This window comes from Leopardus geoffroyi, chromosome D3 (assembly GCF_018350155.1).
Source record: "Leopardus geoffroyi isolate Oge1 chromosome D3, O.geoffroyi_Oge1_pat1.0, whole genome shotgun sequence".
Taxonomy (NCBI): Eukaryota; Metazoa; Chordata; class Mammalia; order Carnivora; family Felidae; genus Leopardus; species Leopardus geoffroyi.
The window spans coordinates 1,940,001-1,958,389 of NC_059339.1; the positions used below are offsets into that span (position 1 = coordinate 1,940,001).

The following is an 18,389-nucleotide window of genomic DNA, read 5'->3' on the forward strand; positions in this document are numbered from 1 at the left end:
TTGGTCGTTCTGGGGTTGAAAGCGACAGAGGGGAGTGATATGCATGTGTGTGAATCTTTCCTATATTTGGAATGGGCTGATCTTTTTTTTTTTTTTTTTTTTTGATAGATTGTTGGCTGCTTGGAATTGCAGATGCATCATTAAGTTATTGCATTTAAATTTAGCTCTTCTTGTCACTTTGGAAGGGAATGGAACGTTTGAATTATTTCACCATGAAGGGAGAGCAATTAGAAAATAGATCCTCAGGGCTTTTCAAAACGGGAGGTGTAGCCAGTGAGTCTCAGTGGTGGCTGTGTATTTGACTCAGAGGAAGAGGTTTGCTGAGAGGTCCTTCGGTCCACAGGGTATTGGAACGACCTTAAACACAGCTTAGCGATCACTGGGGTGTAAGCTGTCCGAGGGCAGCATTTTATACCCAAATCGTGATGATCCTTATTCTCAATACAGCTGTGCCCATCCCTGCGACAGGGGTCAGGGCCTCTCTGTGTCAATAAATCATTAAACTGTTTATGTATACACCGAGTTGGAGAAGTGATGTCACCAATAACGCTTCCCCAGAGGCTTGAGTAATGACAGCATCTTGGAAATCACGCTCCTTTGTCCCATTTCAGGGGCAGCGGTACTTATTGGGGTCACATCTCACCAGGACGTACAAGGTCAAAAGCTGAAACCCATGTATAACGTTCCCATTCCAAACCCGGTTGGCCGGCACTGGTAACGATTGGGTGTTTCCTTTTCTGAGTTTTCAGGCTCCCCCCCCCCCCCACGTGGACACAAACACACGTGCAGACGCGGCGTGTTGGTTTGTGGACGCGTATGCACGCGGAGTGGGGTCTGCACGCGTTTCAAGTGCTTACAGACGCTGTCCTGCAACTTTCACAATCGATTTTTCCTTCCTCAAGCTGTCTGCTGATACTTCCGATTTGCAAAAACTCAAGTGTCTTTTGACCTTCCCTTGTACCGAGCTAACCACTGTCAACAGTTTGGTCTCCTGGACCCTTTTCGACAGACGTGTGCGCGTGTAGCCGCAGAAAGTCTATCGTAACTTTGCACGTGCTTTAAAGAAAACCGTGTGGGTTTTTCTGCAGATTGGTATCTTTCTGTTTCCAGAATATTTGGTAGAGATCTTTCCACGGGAGTATTTTAGCACACTGCCTCATTCTTTAAACGTTTCTACTTGTTATCTGATGGTGTCCCTGTCCCACGGGGTCTTGGCTCGATCCTCCCGGAGCAGACCCAACATGGGGATTCCAGTCGAAGTGGCCTGTTTGCCAAGCGATGCCAGGAAACTTCGGGAGGGGGCAGGGGGCCAGGCAGGGAAGGGCGCGCCATCCAGCCAGTGTCCGCTGGGGCCAGCGGGGCTCCTCTGTCCTGGAGACGGTGGGGCACCCCCTGGGCCCACCCCACTCGAGGGAGGAGCATCTGGGGTGTTTACCCACCGCCGTCCCCCTGCCGCTGTTTGCCGAGGGGTCCCTCTAACACGTGCGTAAACATCCCGTCAGCTCTTGCCGCGGGTGTTGGCGGTAAGCGGTTTTACTGCGTGTGGGCTTGGAAAGCAAGGGGCTCTGGGCGGCCCGTGCCTCCTGCCGAGGGCCTGACGGTGCTTGCTTGTGTTTAACAACCCACTGACATTGAACCGTTTATGGCCAGTTAACCAGCCGCTACCCTAACCACGCGTAAGCTTACCAGCATCGCTCACCTGTGTACGCATGACTCTAGAACATTCATAGAAAAGTTAAAATTTTAAAAAGAGGGGAGGTTCGTGCGTGTGTGTGGTCCAACCACCTGACTTTGTACGTCATAGATGTTCAGTCAATATTTGTAGCCACCACGAGCTGTTGACACGGGAAGGAAATGACCTCTCCGTATCTTGGAAGCGTGGCCCACGGCATCTGCTCTTTTACTGGGTCTCACAGAGAAGTTACGTGGCTCCTTCCGCCTGGGGCTGGCGGGCAGGACCTGTTTCCTCAGTGCCGTGAGCTCTCAGAGCAGAGAGTGGGTCAGACAGAGCGCGACTTTGTCTTCCCTGCCTTGGTGGAGAATTTTGTCTGGACAGGCTCAGGACAGGCCCTGACTGTCAGGCTGGTGAAGGCGGTGCCTAAATCCATCCACCAATGCAGGATTTCCAGAGCGTTCTGCAGGTTACGGAATAGACAAAAGCGGCCGACGAAACCCAGATACAGACATATGTTTACTGCGAAAAAATAGGGTTATGTATTAGAAAACAGATTTTTATTATGTTTTGATTGAAAAATTTTTAGTGTTTATTTCTGAGAGAGAGAGAGAGAGAGAGAGAGAGAGAGAATCCAAAGCAGGCTCCAGGCTCCGAGCTGTCGGCACAGAGCCCGACACAGGGCTCGAACTCATGAACCGGGAGATCATGACCTGAGCCGAAGTCGGATGCTCAACCGACTGAGCCACCCAGGCGCCCCATTAGAAAAAATGTAACTATCACATAACCAATGATTTCACGGTGGCAACACGAAGTTTCCTTTTCAATACCTTCATGTCCATAAAACGTGTGTGCTTGTTTAAGGAGAAAGAGTGCGTTAATAATTGGGGCACAGAAATGGCAAAACTCGTGAACTTTGGGGAAACCCAGTTCTCTGTGGCCTCAGAGATGCACCCTGTGAGCTGCAGGCGGCTCCTGGGCCCCTGGACTGAGCCCAGGTCAGTCCCCAGACGTCTCCGCCCCACCGATTCTGGGGCCTCGCTTTCCGCCAGGGCTGCAGGACAGACTGTCTCCGCGTAATGTTGTTTGTGTGGAAACGTCTAGTTAAAACAGCTCTTAATGTCATTATGCTTCATGACTAAAGTAATTATGTATTTTAAATTCCTTTCTTTCTTTCTTTCTTTCTTTCTTTCTTTCTTTCTTCCTTCCTTCCTTCCTTCCTTCCTTCCTTCCTTCCTTCCTTCCTTTTTCTTTCCTTTCCTTTCCTTTTCTTTCTTTCTTTCTTTTCTTTCTTTCTTTCTTTCTTTCTTTCTTCTTTCTTTCTTTCTTTCTTTCTTTCTTTCTTTCTTTCTTTCTTTTTTCCTTCTTCCTTCCTTCCTTCCTTCCTTCCTTCCTTCCTTCCTCCTTTCCTTTCCTTTCCTTTCCTTTCCTTTCCTTTCCTTTCCTTTCTTCTTTCTTCCTTTCCTTTCCTTTCCTTTCTTCTTTCTTTCTTTCTTTCTTTCTTCCTTCCTTCCTTCCTTCCTTCCTTCCTTCCTTCCTTCCTTTCCTTTCCTTTCCTTTCCTTTCCTTTCTTCTTTCTTCCTTTCCTTTCTTCTTTCTTTCTTTCTTTCTTTCTTTCTTTCTTTCTTTCTTTCTTTTTCTTCCTTCCTTCCTTCCTTCCTTCCTTCCTTCCTTCCTTTCTTTCCTTTTCTTTCTTTCTTCTTTCTTTCTTTCTTTCTTTCTTTCTTCCTTCCTTCCTTCCTTCCTTTCTTTCCTTTCCGTTCCTTTCCTTTTCTTTCTTTCTTTCTTTCTTTCTTTCTTTCTTTCTTTCTTTCTTTCTTCCTTCCTTCCTTCCTTCCTTCCTTCCTTCCTTCCTTCCTTCCTTCCTTCCTCCTTTCCTTTCCTTTCCTTTCCTTTCCTTTCCTTTCCTTTCTTCTTTCTTCCTTTCCTTTCCTTTCTTCTTTCTTTCTTTCTTTCTTTTCTTTCTTTCTTTCTTTCTTTCTTCCTTTCTTTCCTTTCCTTTCCTTTTCTTTCTTTCTTTCTTTCTTTCTTCCTTCCTTCTTTCCTTCCTTCCTCCTTTCCTTTCCTTTCCTTTCCTTTCCTTTCCTTTCCTTTCCTTTCTTCTTTCTTCCTTTCCTTTCCTTTCCTTTCCTTTCTTCTTTCTTTCTTTCTTTCTTTCTTCCTTCCTTCCTTCCTTCCTTCCTTCCTTCCTTCCTTCCTTCCTTCCTCCTTTCCTTTCCTTTCCTTTCCTTTCCTTTCCTTTCCTTTCCTTTCCCTTTCTTTCTTTCTTTCTTTCTTCCTTCCTTCCTTCCTTCCTTCCTTCCTTCCTTCCTTCCTTCCTTCCTCCTTTCCTTTCCTTTCCTTTCCTTTCCTTTCCTTTCCTTTCCTTTCCTTTCCCTTTCTTTCTTTCTTTCTTTCTTTCTTTCTTTCTTTCTTTCTTTCTTCCTTCCTTCCTTCCTTCCTTCCTTCCTTCCTTCCTCCTTTCCTTTCCTTTCCTTTCCTTTCCTTTCCTTTCTTCTTTCTTCCTTTCCTTTCCTTTCTTCTTTCTTTCTTTCTTTCTTCCTTTCTTTCCTTTCCTTTTCTTTCTTTCTTTCTTTCTTTCTTTCTTTCTTTCTTTCTTCCTTCCTTCTTTCCTTCCTTCCTTCCTTCCTCCTTTCCTTTCCTTTCCTTTCCTTTCCTTTCCTTTCCTTTCCTTTCCTTTCCTTTCCTTTCCTTTCCTTTCCTTTCCTTTCTTTTCCTTTCCTTTCCCTTTCTTTCTTTCTTTCTTTCTTTCTTTCTTTCTTTCTTTCTTTCTTTCTTTCCTTCCTTCCTTCCTTCCTTCCTTCTTTCTTTCTTTTAATAGACAAGTCAACATAGAATGGGCTCAGTTGAGCTCGAAATCTTAGTGCCCGTTAGAGTCAGACAATCCCTTTGGTGCTGCTGGGCCTGTCAGGGCACGTGTGACACTGGGGTGCCGTCGGCCCATGCGGCCGGCGCGGTAAGGGCCCTCTGCTTGCCCACAAGACCAACAAAAAGCGAAAAGGGAGTGCACCTGCATTTGGCAGGGTCTTCGGGAACCGCTGTGGAACTCACACTCTCCGCCGTGGCATTCGGGTCTTGGTAGTGTCTGTTTCTCTCCGTTGTCTTGGCAAACCCGGGCCCTGGAATGAAGTTTACGTGGCTCCTTTTTTCCTACAGAGGAAGGAGGCTGTGGACGTAGCTAAGGAAGGTCTTTGGGGGAGCCGAGCCCTATGCCATTGTGTTTGTCAGGGCGAGTTAAGGGACTGGTGTAACTGAAGAGAGAGTGGGGTTAACTTCAGGAATGGCTTGATCCAGAAGCTCAAACAACGTTTTGGGAATCCCAGTTTCCCCTGTGTTGGTTTCAGTTTGAAGCAGGGCCCCTTAATCGTGTGCTTTGTACCATCACGGCTTGGCTCTTCCTGCCTTGCGCTCATGGAGGGATCCACCTGGGGTCGGTCACGTTGACACTCGTCTTTCAGAAGTCCCGTTTCCTGAGGCCCTGATCAGGCTGAAGAGATTCCAGGTTCCCCTACGGTTGTTACTCCCCGTGTAAGGATGACCAGGCGCCCCGGGAAAGAGGCCTCCTTACCGTGAGGCTGCCTCTTCCTGCCCTCGCCGTGTTCGTGTCCTCGCAGACGTCCTGTGCTCACCGGACTGTCTGGGGTGCCCCGCTCTGGATCACACAGACCATCGTCTGCTGTGGGTTGAATTGTTCCCGCAAAGATGTCGGAGTCCCAACACCCGAGACCTCGGAACGTGACTGTATTTGGAGACCGGGTCTTTACAGGGGTCGAGTTAAAGCGAGGCCATTTGTGGGGGACCTAATCCAGTGTGACCGGTGTCCTCATAAAAGGGGAAACGCCATCCAGACAGGTGCGCAGGGAGAGCGTCACGTGAAGGGAGAGCCAGCGGTGCTGCGTCTACAAACCACGGAACACCACGGACTGCTGGCCACTGCTGTCGCTGGGAGGGAGCCCTGGGCCACACCCTCCCTCGTGGCCCCCAGAACCTGCTGAGTCTCCGTCTCAGACTCGGGGCCTCCAGAGCTGCGGGACGGTTCGTGTCTGGGGCTTTGTTAAGCAGCCGCAGGGCACGAATGCAGGTCCCTGGGCACCAACACCCAATCTGATTCTGGCTCAAGAAGAACAATTTCCCAGGGGAAACGATGGGAAGGGGAAGGCCCTGGGAATCCACGGGGCAGGTGGACAGGGATGGCCCCTCTGTGAGACCTGCCGGGGAGAGTCCGCTCCAAGCACCGGTGTTGGTCTTTGAGTCCCTCCGCTCAAGACTGAAATTCAAGGTGCTGATTGTTTCCGTCGTCGCCTGACTTGGCTGGAGGATCGAGGGCGGGCGCCTTGACCGCCCCTCCCGCCAGATGCTTCAAAGCGAAGCCGCCGTGCCTGGCCGGAAGGCGTGTGAGCGGGGCCCCCTCAGTCCTGTGCACCTGCTGTCGCTTGCACCCGGGAGCCTGTTTCTTCTCGGCTGCACTGAATCACCGGGTGGGTGCAGGTTCCAGAGGAATGCGGCCACGCCGTGCGTCTCCGTGAGCCGGCCCGTGGCGCATCCCAGAGCCCACGGCGCTGACAGTTCTGTCCCACGTGGCCCTTTGTTTGCTGCTGGGAACAAAGGGCCAAGGACAGCGAGCTCGCGCAGGGCCACCTCTTAGTGACAGCGTCCGGTCACCGTGTCCAGCCTTCGGGTGTTTTGGACCTGCCGTCCGGTCAGGGCTTGTCCCTGTCACCAATTAGTAACCAGGCAACAGGACATTTGTCACCGCAGCAGAGTGCAGCCGAACGGAGGGGCTTTGGTTTCGAGAGGAGATTGATGAGGGAGCATTAGCACAGGTGGAGCTTAATTTTTAACCCGTGGCCGCGGCATCTGTCTGGTTCCCATGACGACACGGCTTTGTTAGATTCAGGATCCTGGCTAATCAGTCACCGCAAGGAGAAGTGCATTTCCCACGTCACATGAGAGCCTCCCGGGCTCCTTAGTGCCGAACGGTGGCTCTCTACAACCTCCCCTCGTTCTCGTTCCCCGCTGGCCCGGCGGAGGGGACCACTCCCCAAACCAGGCAGGGCTGGGGTTCTTAGGACTTGTGGGGTGTGTTTCCTGGGGAACTAAGAAACCAGTAGGGACACGGTGGGCAAAGGGCCCTATTCCAGTCCCGGAAGAGAAGCCGACAAAGGCCCTCAGTCGTGGGCCACGGCGATTGGTTTCACGGAGCCATTGGCTCACTTCACGCCCTCTGTGCTGCCCCAAACCGCGTCCGTCTGTCCGCCTGTCCGTCTGGTGTGTGGGACCCGCTGGGATGTAACCCCCATGAGGGCAGGGGTTTAGCCTTATTACACCGTATCTCCTGCAACTGGGATGTTTCTCTGACACCCAGGAAGCCGGTTCCATACTCGCTCGGTCGACTGTAACCTAGTGGCAAACCTGTTTCTTTTTCCAGTTTTGCCAACTTGATATGCCATAATTTGCAGGTAGCTTCCTGCAAGGTAATTGTTGTTTCAAACGTAGCAGCTGCATCAGCAAGAAGTCTGCTAACCTGTGGATTTTAGACAGACTCCTCTCTGATGGAAGTCTGGGTGGAGGTTCAGATGGCTGCTTCCCTGTCCCCAGGCGGGCTGCACGTGACCTTGGGACTGCCTGTGCCCAAGGGTCTCCCCCACCTTCCCCCCCACCCCCAGCCTTCTCCTTGCTTTGTGTTGCTGGGATTGTCCCTTCCAGGTTATTTACATATTTACATTACAAAGCTATAGAAAATAGTCCCATCTCAACGCTGTTGAAGAAGGATGTTTACCTGAACTCCCTTTTTGAAACTCTATCACCTTCAGGATGTTTGTTCACGTGGCCTCGAAGACCCCTGGGGAGGGGTGGAGAGAGCCCCCTGGGGAGGGGTGGAGAGAGCTCTGGGAGAAAGCAGCTCACGCTCCCCTTCCGCCCCCTTCTGGGGCTGAGCAGACCCCACACCCCACACCAGACAAGTGCAGGACCGAAAAGCTAAGCTCAAAGAGGACCTGGTCTGCGTGTCTCACTGAGAGGAGAGGGCAGGTGGCCTTGGGGTCCCCGTCACTGTGCCCAGAACCCGTCCTGCTTTGGGGCTGCCTTCCTACCCTCCTGCGATCTGTCCCTTGGGAAACTCCATGCTCATTTTAGTTACAGTGCTTTTTGCTAAAAATAATAGAAAACACATTCAAATTGGCGTCAATAAGAACGACCACTTTGGGGGGCAAAGGAGAGGAAAGTCCAGATGTCTCCTTCGCCTTGCAAGGTGCTGGCTTTGCCCTGAGACTTACGGTCCCAGTAATCACAAGATGGCAGCTGTAAGCGGTTGAATTTCATACACCTCTATCCCCAAATAAAGATATATTCAAATCTGAACCCCGGGACCCGTGAATGTAACCTTATTGAGAAACAGAGTCCTTGCTGATATAATGACGATGCGAGTTAAGATAAGGTCGGGTGGGCCCCAGATCCGGAGACCGCTGTCCCTCTAAGACCGTCGTGTGAAGACAGAGTGGCCGTCTCTGTTCACATGGTTAAGGACAGACAAGATGGACTCTCGGGGTTCAGAGGTGGTTAGCCACAACTGTTTTGCTTTCAAGGTGACGAACAGTCAGCCCATTCTGGCTTTGGCAAAACAGGCATTTGTTGCAGGGAGGCTTTCAGGCATGGCTGCATCCAGAGGCTGAAGTGATGCCATCAGGAGGTGGTCGTTTTCCTTTTCTTGACCCCCTTTTTCTTGCCCCAGCTTCACCTCAGCAGGCTCTTTCCACGTCGCTGCCACCAGCACCTCTCTTTCTAGCAACTTCCGTGGGAAGAAGAGAAGAGCTGCCTCTTACTGGTAGGCCAGCAGAAGCCCCAAGATTGTCCCTGATGGGACGAGTGTGCCCATCAACACGAGACACAGTCTGTTCCTTGAACAGTTATTTGGCTGAGGGCAGATGGCACTTTGGCCAGGCCGGGGTCAGGTGCCCACTGTGGATGGAACAGAAGCGTGGTAATTTCCCAGAGGGACTTTGGGATATTAGAGCTGGAAGGGAGGGGAGTGTGTGCGGAGCAAACCAAGATAGATTCTTCATGGCGATAGAGACGCTATGGGTCCGGGTGATCAAGGAGGGCTTCCTGGAGGAGGAGGAGGAGCAGAGGCCCTCGGGAGGAGGTTGAATTCGCAAGGGTAGATGGAGGGACTGAATTATCCCACGTTACCTGGTGCACCTGCTCTGTGTACTGGGGAAGATTTAGGAATGGAGGAGGCATCACCAGCTGCTGAGTGAATCTGAAATTGTAGGAAGGCAGCGTGGGTTCAGAAAAGCGGTGACCAGACACGCTGCCCGTGCACGAAGGTGGGAAGCCAGCATGATCGTGCAGGACCCTTGGAGCAGGGGGCTGGGAGCCTGTGGGCTTGGAGGACAGATCCTGTGTTCACTTGGCCCCCAGATACTTATCTGTGAGAACCACCGCCTCCCAGGAGGCAGCCCTGTCTGCCCCCAAACTCCCCCACCACTTACGATACTGTTCTACGTTCTCCGCATTAGCGCACCGCTTAAATCTACTTGGAAAAGAAACAGTCTGTCACTAGATTAAGTAGGAAATCCTGCTGGAAACAGAAGGTAAAACATAGTAGGAGAAGGCAACACAGGGAAGGCGACACTGTTACTCGGATCCCGCCGGATTCTGGGGACCGGCTTACACCCCAAAGGACACAGCACCAAATATTACGGGTATCAAGTGCGTCAGCACCAACAGAGCCCTCGTCATTGAAAAAAGTAAATAAATAGGAGAGAGAATATCAAGATGATGGTGGTCATACGCTCTATAAACCGATGATCGATGAAGTATCTGCTGGGTGTGCACCTGAAAACAACCTTGGGTCACGAAGGGCCATCCTGTGCCCACTGGAGGTTTGGTGACGGAGGCGGAGGGGGCTGCACGTCACGCCTTCAGGTTGGGTTCTACGCTCTGCCAGTCATAACGGGCGCCTTCAGTCTTCCAAGGTCTACAGAGAGACCCAAATTCCCAGCGAATGGGAGGTGCACACGTTCAGTCATGTCAGCGGAGCGGACCCCAGCTTAGCTGTCTGGGCGGCTTGGAGATGTTGTCCGATGGTCAGAAAGATGCAAACTTCTCAGCGGATCTCTGGGTCTTTCCCGAACCCCGAGAAGCTCGTGGGATCCCTAAAGCTATTTTGCAGATGAAGAGTTAAGGATGTTCTCCGGGGCCCTGAGTGAACAGTTTGCCCATGGCTGTATCGGTGACGGGGCTTCATCCAGCGATAAACAATCATCTGTGCCTCTTTTGTAATCGGCACTCAGTGCTTCCTTTAATCACATTCACTGCTCGTGGGATCAGGTCAACGTGAGACCTTCTCAGAGAAAAACCGGGTTAAACGTTAATGACAATTACCCTTTGAGAAAGGACATATAGAGGCTGGGTCTATCGTAGAGCATTTCGTCTCCCTCCACGGGCCGGGATCCCTCCATTACTGCCTCCGTGCCTCCACGGGCTGGGTCCCGCGCCGATGACGAACGTGGAGACCAACCATGTAGGGATGTCAACCTCCTTCCTCACGTTCACCCCCTCTGTCTGCAGAGGTAGAGATATGGAGTAAAGGAGCCAAGAGCCAGAGAGGAGGGTCTCCTGGGTTCTGCCCCCACCAGCCCATTTCATGCACGGGGGTGGGGGGGGGGAGGCGCCGTGGCTCACGCCCACATTCTCCTGGGCTGGATGGATAAGCCTCCAGGGGAGCGGTGTCACATGCTGGGGGTGGTGCCTGTTCACACCCCATTAGTCTTCCCATGGCTCCCTGTGGTTTCTCGATTCACGAGGCAGGAAGCCGACTTTACCCCGAGTCTAGGGGTAGAACATGTGGCCTGGGCTGGCTGTGAGGTGCCTTCTGCCTCTGTAGGCACTGTCAGAGCCATACATGCAGCCTAAGTCAGTGCAATCAGAGCGGCTCTGGGGATCGCTACCACCCCATAAAGGTATTTTCCATCTCCGGCTGGATGTGGATAAGAAAGCCGAAAACACAAGGGCCTATCAGCAGCTAGCCTGGAATCCTGTGGGGAGTCAGGTACCGAAGCCCACTCTGAGGAAGGCAGCCCAGAACCATGGGCAGACACTGAGCAGCGTCATCTGAGCGACTTGATCCAGCCCTACCTGAAGCCCTTGGCACTGCCCTTTGCAACCTAAGATACCCTAACCGATACACATGACGCTACTCGACCCCTGGCCCACGGCCCGCGTCACTGATTCTCTGTGTGCCCTTTCCTGCCGAGACTGGCCTCAGCCTCCGAGTCCCCAACGCTGCGCTCGAGGCCGCCTCTAGCATTAAGCGAGGCTGACGCAGGATGAAGCCCGTCACTTCGGCCCACAGACGGAACTGGCATGTCCTTAGAGCCAGCGTGACCAGAGCTTTTACTGAACTCCCAGCTCACACCCCAGGGCGGTGTTTGCGAGGAAAACAGTGCAGTCCGGTGAAGGGGGAGACATGCCATTTGGGTGTGGACAGACCTGGGTTTAGACCCTGCTTGCAGCTCTCACCAGCTCAGGGACGTGGGCTTGTGCCCCAGCGTCCCCGAACCTCACACCTGCATGTTTACCAACCCCTGCGTGTTTACGGGCAGGGTTTCCTTCTTCTCTCGGAGGAGGCGGACGCCACAGAGCCCGGAACCGCCCCCGGGTGTGGGCTGGCAGCCGACCGCAGGTCTGGGGACCAGAGTCCATGGCGGCTGGCCCTACGGTCCTTCCTTACTGGGCGGGGTTTCTGTCAAGCTCGGTGTGGCTTCCACCCTGGGAAAAAAGACCACCCTTTCTTTGCTTCTCCTTCTTCGGGTCCTGTTTCCTGCCCAGCTCTTCGCTCGAGAACAACCTTGTTGCGTTTTCCCGCCCCTGCGGGCTCGGCCCTGTATGAACCGAGCACGGCCGGTCCTTGGCCTCTGCGGGTCTTGTTTGCTGCTGCCTGGAATAGCATCTGGACCAGAGTGGGCGCTTCCCCTAGGCACGGCGTGACTGGCTAATGGGTTTTTCCTGCGTCCGTTTCCTTGGATGTTAACAGCGCAGGTCTAGGGATTTAACAATAGTGCTCATCTCAGAAGGCTTGAGAACAAAAGAGTAACACTCAGTAGATGCTGCTGTGTTGGTATTCCGGTGATTCTGCACCAGCTTCAGGTGTGAGGGCCACTGACGGGGCAAGAACCAGAAATGGCAGTGAGGGAAGGGGGAGGGGGGAAGGAGGAGAAGGGGCGGCCAGTGCCAGAGACCGAATGTTTGTGCGTGCATGTGCTTGTGTGTACACGTGGGTGTACGTGCACGTGTGCATGTGTGTGCGTTCATGTGCTTGTGTGTGCATGTGCTTGCGCGTGTGCACGTGCGTGTGCATGCATGTACGTGCATGTGTGAGGGCACGTGCTTGTGTGTACATGCACGTGTGTGCATGTGCGTGTGTCTGGCCCCCTTCAGGCGTCTAGTATGGAACAGGACACCCTGGATGTTCCATAGGGCGTGTGCAGACGGAGTATCTCGTCTGTAACAGTACATAGTCTCTGCTCTTGGCGACAGAATACAGCCTGTAGTTTCCTTTAAAAATTGACATGTTTCAGGGGCGCCTGGGGGCTCAGTCGGTTAAGCGTCCGACTCTTGATTTCCGCTCAGGTCGTGACCTCACCGTTCGTGAGTTCGAGCCCCACATCGGGCTCTGTGCCGACAGTGCGGAACCTGCTTGGGATTGTCTCCCTGTCTCTCTAAGTAAATAAGGTAACTTAAAAAACAATTAACGTGTTCGTGTGAGTGTTCTGCTGCTGGGCAGTAAGACGCACGTCTGTGGAAGGGGAGGAAGCCGACGCCTTCGTCCGGAGCAGGGGGGCCGAGGGGCCTGGGGCCTTGCAGGCGTGCGGGCAGAGGTTTGACATCTTTGCGTCTCGCCAGAGGGGGACGCCTGTTTCTGTTCGCGAAGAATGCTGCTCCTTGTGTTTCTGAGGCCTGTCTTCCTAGTTCCCCGTCGGAATTCTTCCCTCCGACTCCTTACCCTCAGGTGACCCGCGTATCTTCCCCCACGCCTTCCCCCCCCCCCCCCCCCCCCCCGTTATGTAAGCAGATGCGACACCTGCGGTTCATTCGGGCCCTGTGGGGTTTTGTTGCTTTGTGTATTAAAAATAAGACTCGCTGTGTTTTTTCATGCGGATTATGGAATATGCTGCGCAGACTATGTAGAGTGGAAGGCGGGGCATTTCCGGCCGCCCCACTGGCCCTCGCGCCTCCGTGTTGGTCCCCGCCCCCTGCCCCGTGGCGCCGTGACATCCAAATTCTCCCCAGTCGCCTCTGACGAGCGGCTTGTTTTGACCCGGGTGCTGACAGGTGCAGCCGCGTGAAGGGTTACTGCACCTGTGGGTCGGGAACGTGGGAGCCTCGCTCGCCCGCAGGGAGCTGGCACGTGGGCGTGGGGATGGGGTCAGACCGAGCTGGCCGGCGCCACCGACCAAGTCACGGGCTCGTGTCCTCATCTGGGGTTGGCGGTAAGTTCTGGGCTTGGGTGAGGGGCAAAGGCGGGCCTCTGGGCTGCAGGGGGGCCGGGGGCAGGAGAGCTAGCCTGGCCGAGCCCCGGCCCCTCCCGGATGGCCCTCCCCAGACCTTGCCCTCACGCCGCCGCGTCTTTCCCTCGTTGTCCGAACTGTCCCGTGAACACGGAGACGTGGAAACTATTGTCAAAACACCCCTTTCTCACGACGCGCCCTGGGAGGCCCTCAGTCCTGCTTCTGGCCCGGCGGGGGACGGAAGGAGTCCCGGAGGGAGCAGGGGACACCTGGTGCATACAGATCACCCGCCCCGCCCAGGTGCGCCTGGGGCCGGAGGGGGCGGGGTCCTTTGCAGACTGCGGGGCGCGTGTTCTCCCGGAGACACTGGGGTCTCGTTGCTGTAGAGAACGAGGTGACAGAGTCTGAGACAACAGTGTATTAAACCCGCATAGAGGGGACACAGGAAGGGTCCCTGAGTGCCCAGAGCTGGTTGCCAAGGCGGCCGAGCGGACGCCGTTCTCACAAGCAGGACATGTGCCGCGAGGCTTTGCTTCCTCGTGTAGCTCGCGGCGGGCGTGGCGTGCGGGACACGGGAGCGCGCGTCTCTCCTCTGGGAGCCCTGCCAGGGCAGGGAGGGGCCTGTGCACAGGAGAGCTCCCCGCTAGGCCCGGAGCTGTCAGTCCTGAGCAGACAGGCCTGCCGGTGAGGCCGGCCCGTGGCTGGCAGCTGGGACCTTAGATTCTGGGAGCCCCCCACTCCCTAAGAGAGAAGAGGGCCCGCCGCGTCCAGGCTGCATGACCGTGGTTTATGCCGACCACCTGCCTCCCGGTGGGCAGTCTGGAGTCCCGGATGCGCCAGCAGCAGGTGCCTATGTGACCGCCCCACAGACACCCTGGGCCGTGTCCGTGGGCGTCCCCGGTGGCGGCTTCTCACGCGTGTTGTCACAGCTTCACGTGTGACTCTGGAAGACTCTGGAAGCTTGCTCTGGTCTCGCTCGGACCTGCCCCCACACCTTTGCCCTTTGTTGACTTTGCTTTGGGTCCCTTTGCGGCGGGAACTCACAGCCACGAGCATGGCTGTGTGCGGAGTCCTGTGAGCCCTGCGGGGGTTCTCTGTACCCCAGGGTGGCCTCAGGGACCCTGACACAGGGCCGCTTTCCATCTGCAGAGAAGTTGGCCCGAGCCGCTTCTGGAGCAGAGATTGGTACGCAGCAGAGAAGCCGGGATCCGGAGACCCTCACTCTGTGCCCTAGGGTTCGTCAGAAGCCAGTAAACAAAGGAACAGGAGAAAAGGTGGCACTTTATAAGAAATCCAAATAATTGTTAAAAAGTCATTTAAGTGCAGATGAGAAAAAAACCTCCCCCCCCCCCACCCCCCCGGCCGACTGAGATACCCCTTGGGCCACACTCAGGCATCAGACCACGGGAAGGTGACCGCCTGGCCTGCAGGCTGGACCCTGTTTGCCGTCTTCAGTCCACAGGCGTGAGCTGCCTCTGCCCCCTCGAGCCGTCTAGGGAAGGCTTGGGTGTGAGTGTGCTTTGCTGCAGGCCCCACGGCCTCTTGTGGCCGGAGGCCCGTGACTCCCCGAACCCTCGGGGACTGGGCTTCTCAGAGGACACCCTGCGCCTGTTTTGGGCTTCAGAGGCCAGCCCTTCCGTCTTCCCTGGCTCCCTCCTTCCTCTGGTCTGGAGTCGCCCCTCGGAGGTGCCCTGCAGGACAGAGAGCCTCTCAATCAGAGCATTTAAGGAGGCTGTGGGTAGGCAGTGGGCAGACACGCCTCCTGGCTCCTGTTTGCCGGGCACGAGCTGTTCATCAAGTGTGCAGTTCGTGGCATTTTGAGCAAGAATCCAGGACCTCGTCTCGTGTGTGCCGGGTTGGAACAGAGCCGTCTGAGGACACGGTGGTCGATGCATTTGCAGACTAAGGGCCTTCTAAAATCACGCCGGTGTAAACCTCAGAACTTTCCACAGTACTGCCCCCTCCCCGCCCTCCCAGCAGTAAGTCCTGCCTCTCTGGGTGGCTCCACTCCCAGCACCGTTAATATCTGCAACTTAACACCTGCAGGGGAGGCCTGGGACCCACAGCCACGTCTGCCAGCCGAGGACCAGAGGGCAGCGCTGGGGATAAATAAAGTACCTGGACGCTCAGTCTCCTGGTGTGCTGGGGGATGCAGGGACCCTGGAGCCGGTCCCGGGGTTTATGCGTGTCGGGGCTGTGGCCAGACGGGCCGAGGGGAGAAGGCTCCGTCAGAGCCCAGTGCTGACCGCCTCCTTGATGCTCCCCGGGTGAGGGGAGGGAGCGAGTTCCAGGAAGTCTGGCGTCTCTGGGCCCCCGTGCGCCTGGGCACATCACTGCCCCACTGGCCTCAGTGAGTGAGTGCTTGGATTAGGTGATTCTGACTGTGCTTTGCTTGAATCTTCTATGAGCCCGTCGTGCCAGAGGCTTTAGGAATAAGTGAGCCCCCAGTCATGGGTTGACTGAGACTTCTTTCTTTCTTTTTTAAAAAAATTTTTATTTATTTTGAGAGCGAGAGAGAGAGCATGTGCACAGGGGAGGGGCAGAGAGAAGGACAGAGAGAGAATTCCAAGCAGGCTCTGTGCTGTCAGTGCAGAGCCGGACTCAGGGCTCGACCTCAGGAACTGAGATCATGACCTGAGCTGAAATCAGGAGACTGAGCCCCCCAGGTGCCCCTCTTGTGGTGAGAACTTTAAAAAAAATTTTTTTTTAAAACATTTATTCATTTTTGAGAGACAGAGAGAGACAGAGCATGAGTGGGGGAGGGGCAGAGAGCGAGGGAGATGCAGAATCAGAAGCAGGCTCCAGGCTCCGAGCCATTAGCACAGAGCCCGATGCGGGGCTCGAACCCACGAACCAGGAGATATGACCTGAGCTGAAGTTGGATGCTCAACCAACTGAGCCACCCAGGCGCCCCTCTCCCTCACTTTTTTTAAATGTTTATTTATTTTTGAGAGAGATAGAGACCAAGTACAAGTGAGGGAGGGGCAGAGAGAGAGGGAGACACAGAATCCGAAGCAGCTCCAGGCTCCGAGCTGTTGGCACAGAGCCCGATGCGGGGCTCGAACCCACGAACCGTGAGGTTGTGTCCTGAGCCAAAGTTGGACCCTCAGCCGACTGAGCCCCCCAGGCACCTCTGTGATGAGATTTTAAGACCCACTTGGCAACTTTCAAATATGCAAAACACTATTATTAACTATGGTTGATGATGATATCATTTATGGTTTATGAGTCCCAGAGTGTTCACCTCTGGTAGATTGCAAGGAAATATTACCTGGTTTTGACCCTTTTGTTTTTGCTTATCAAAGAGGCAGGTGTTCACAGATTTAAAAATTGTATTAAGTATAGGTGAGCATGGTGAGGTTTTAAAACATCTGACTTTGGGTTCACACAAGACGGTGTAGACCCTAACCCACTACGTACAACTAGAAACCCCAGAGAGGAAGCCAGAGGCAAGCAGAGCGGGACCCCGAAAGGAGGAGGAGGAAGCGGGGCTGGGTGGGGCCCCGGGAGTGGAGGGCGTTTCATGTCCCCTCACCCAAGGGAAGAAGGGGGCCCAGATCTGGTGTTTCCTGAACCTCGTCAGCAGCAGAAGGCAGCCAGTGAGGGTTCAGGGGGCCAGCTGTCCACCCTGCGGGGCCTGCAGACAGGCGTGTGCAGAACCTGGGAGAGGCGTGTGCCCGCGAAGGGTGTAAGGAGGCGGTGTGTCCACAGCTCTGTCAAAGAAACTCACAGGCCACGAATGAGCCGTGCGTCCACGTGGAGTGTGTAGAAACGTGGTCCTGGGTATGGAGACATTGCAGGAATCCTGGGGAGGAAGTCACAGGCGCTCAAACAGGGACGCTTTGCTGGGCCGTGTCGGCACATTTCCGGAAATCCACGGAACGGAGGTCTTGTGATGTGAGCGCACGCGGGGACGGCGTCCAACACCCCGTCAGAGTTTTTTGGGTGCTCGGGCTCATGGCTGAATGCTGTGCACGTGCCGATCGCGGGATTTAAACTGCGCCTACAGACCGAAGTTCAACTTCCCGCATCTCCTGAGTCGGGACAAGCGTGTTTACATCAGTCGTCTGCCGTGTTTGGCTGGACGATCTCTTGTGGCCTTTCCACACTTCACGTTATGTTTTGACTTTGCTTAAACAAAAGCCATCCTCTGGTAGCAGGACCAAGACTCGCGCGGGTCGTGATTTGGAAACGGGAAGAAAGTTCTAGAGTATCTTACGTCTGTGGTCCGTCAAGGGCTCTGGAAATGTGCCTGTCACCAAGTGCAGGCTTTGAGATGAGGTTTGGGCGGGAGCTGAGACCCTCCTTGCTTTGGAAGAAGAATAAAGAGACGCTTGGCGGGGTCCGCTCCGGAGCGGGCACTTCCAGCTTCTGCCTGTCTGTCCGCACGTCTCCCCAACCCCAGGTCCATGCAGTTGGGGAGCTAACAGGATGAAGGAATTCCTTCCCACGAGCCTTGCTTCTGCAGAAACGCGGGGCTTCCCTTGTGCGGTGAGTGGTGGAAAAGTGGTGAGGTGGTGTTCCCAGGAATGCAAGGTTCTCGGTGCTGTTTTTAGGTCGGCTTTTGTTTTTTTTGAAAAAGGAACGTATAGAGAAGAAAATAGCACACGTGCGCTTCCCATCACACAGAATCACAGGGCCAGGATTTTACTGTGTCTGCCCCCAGTTATTTTGATTGTTTGTGCTTTCAAAAAGTGACACGTTGCCTTTACCTTGTGACTTTTTCTTATAGAAGATGCCAAATGTATTGAGAAAGTGAAACCATAGTACAAAGAACCTTCACGCACACACCTCCTAGACTCGATCATTTAAAAAATTTGTCATGTTTGGGGCACCTGGGGGGCTCAGCCGGTTAAGCGTCCCACTTCAGCTGAGGTCATGATCTCGCAGTTGGTGAGTTCGAGCCCCGTGTCGGGCTCTTTGCTGACAGCTCAGAGCCTGGAGCCTGCTTTGGATTCTGTGTCTCCCTCTCCCTCTGCCCCTCCTCTGCTTACGCTCTGTCTCTCTCTCTCAAAAATAAGCAAACATTAAAAAAATAAAAAAAAAAGTAATGCAGCATTATAAAAAGAGCTAAATTCCTCTTTAGTTTATGGAATCTATCCCTATACCAGCCTCAGAGCCCAGAAGTGTCCATTGCATTATTAGGATATTGTTTCCATATTTTAAAATATATCTTTGCCTGTATCTGTATACTTACAAGCCTGTGT

At 54.0% G+C, this 18,389-nt stretch overlaps 1 protein-coding gene across 4 annotated transcripts in view; it reads left to right on the forward strand.

Moving 5' to 3' along the window:
* Window positions 1-18,389, forward strand: part of RIMBP2 (RIMS binding protein 2) — a 227,505-nt gene that overhangs the window by 53,908 nt on the left and 155,208 nt on the right. The window lies entirely within an intron of this gene.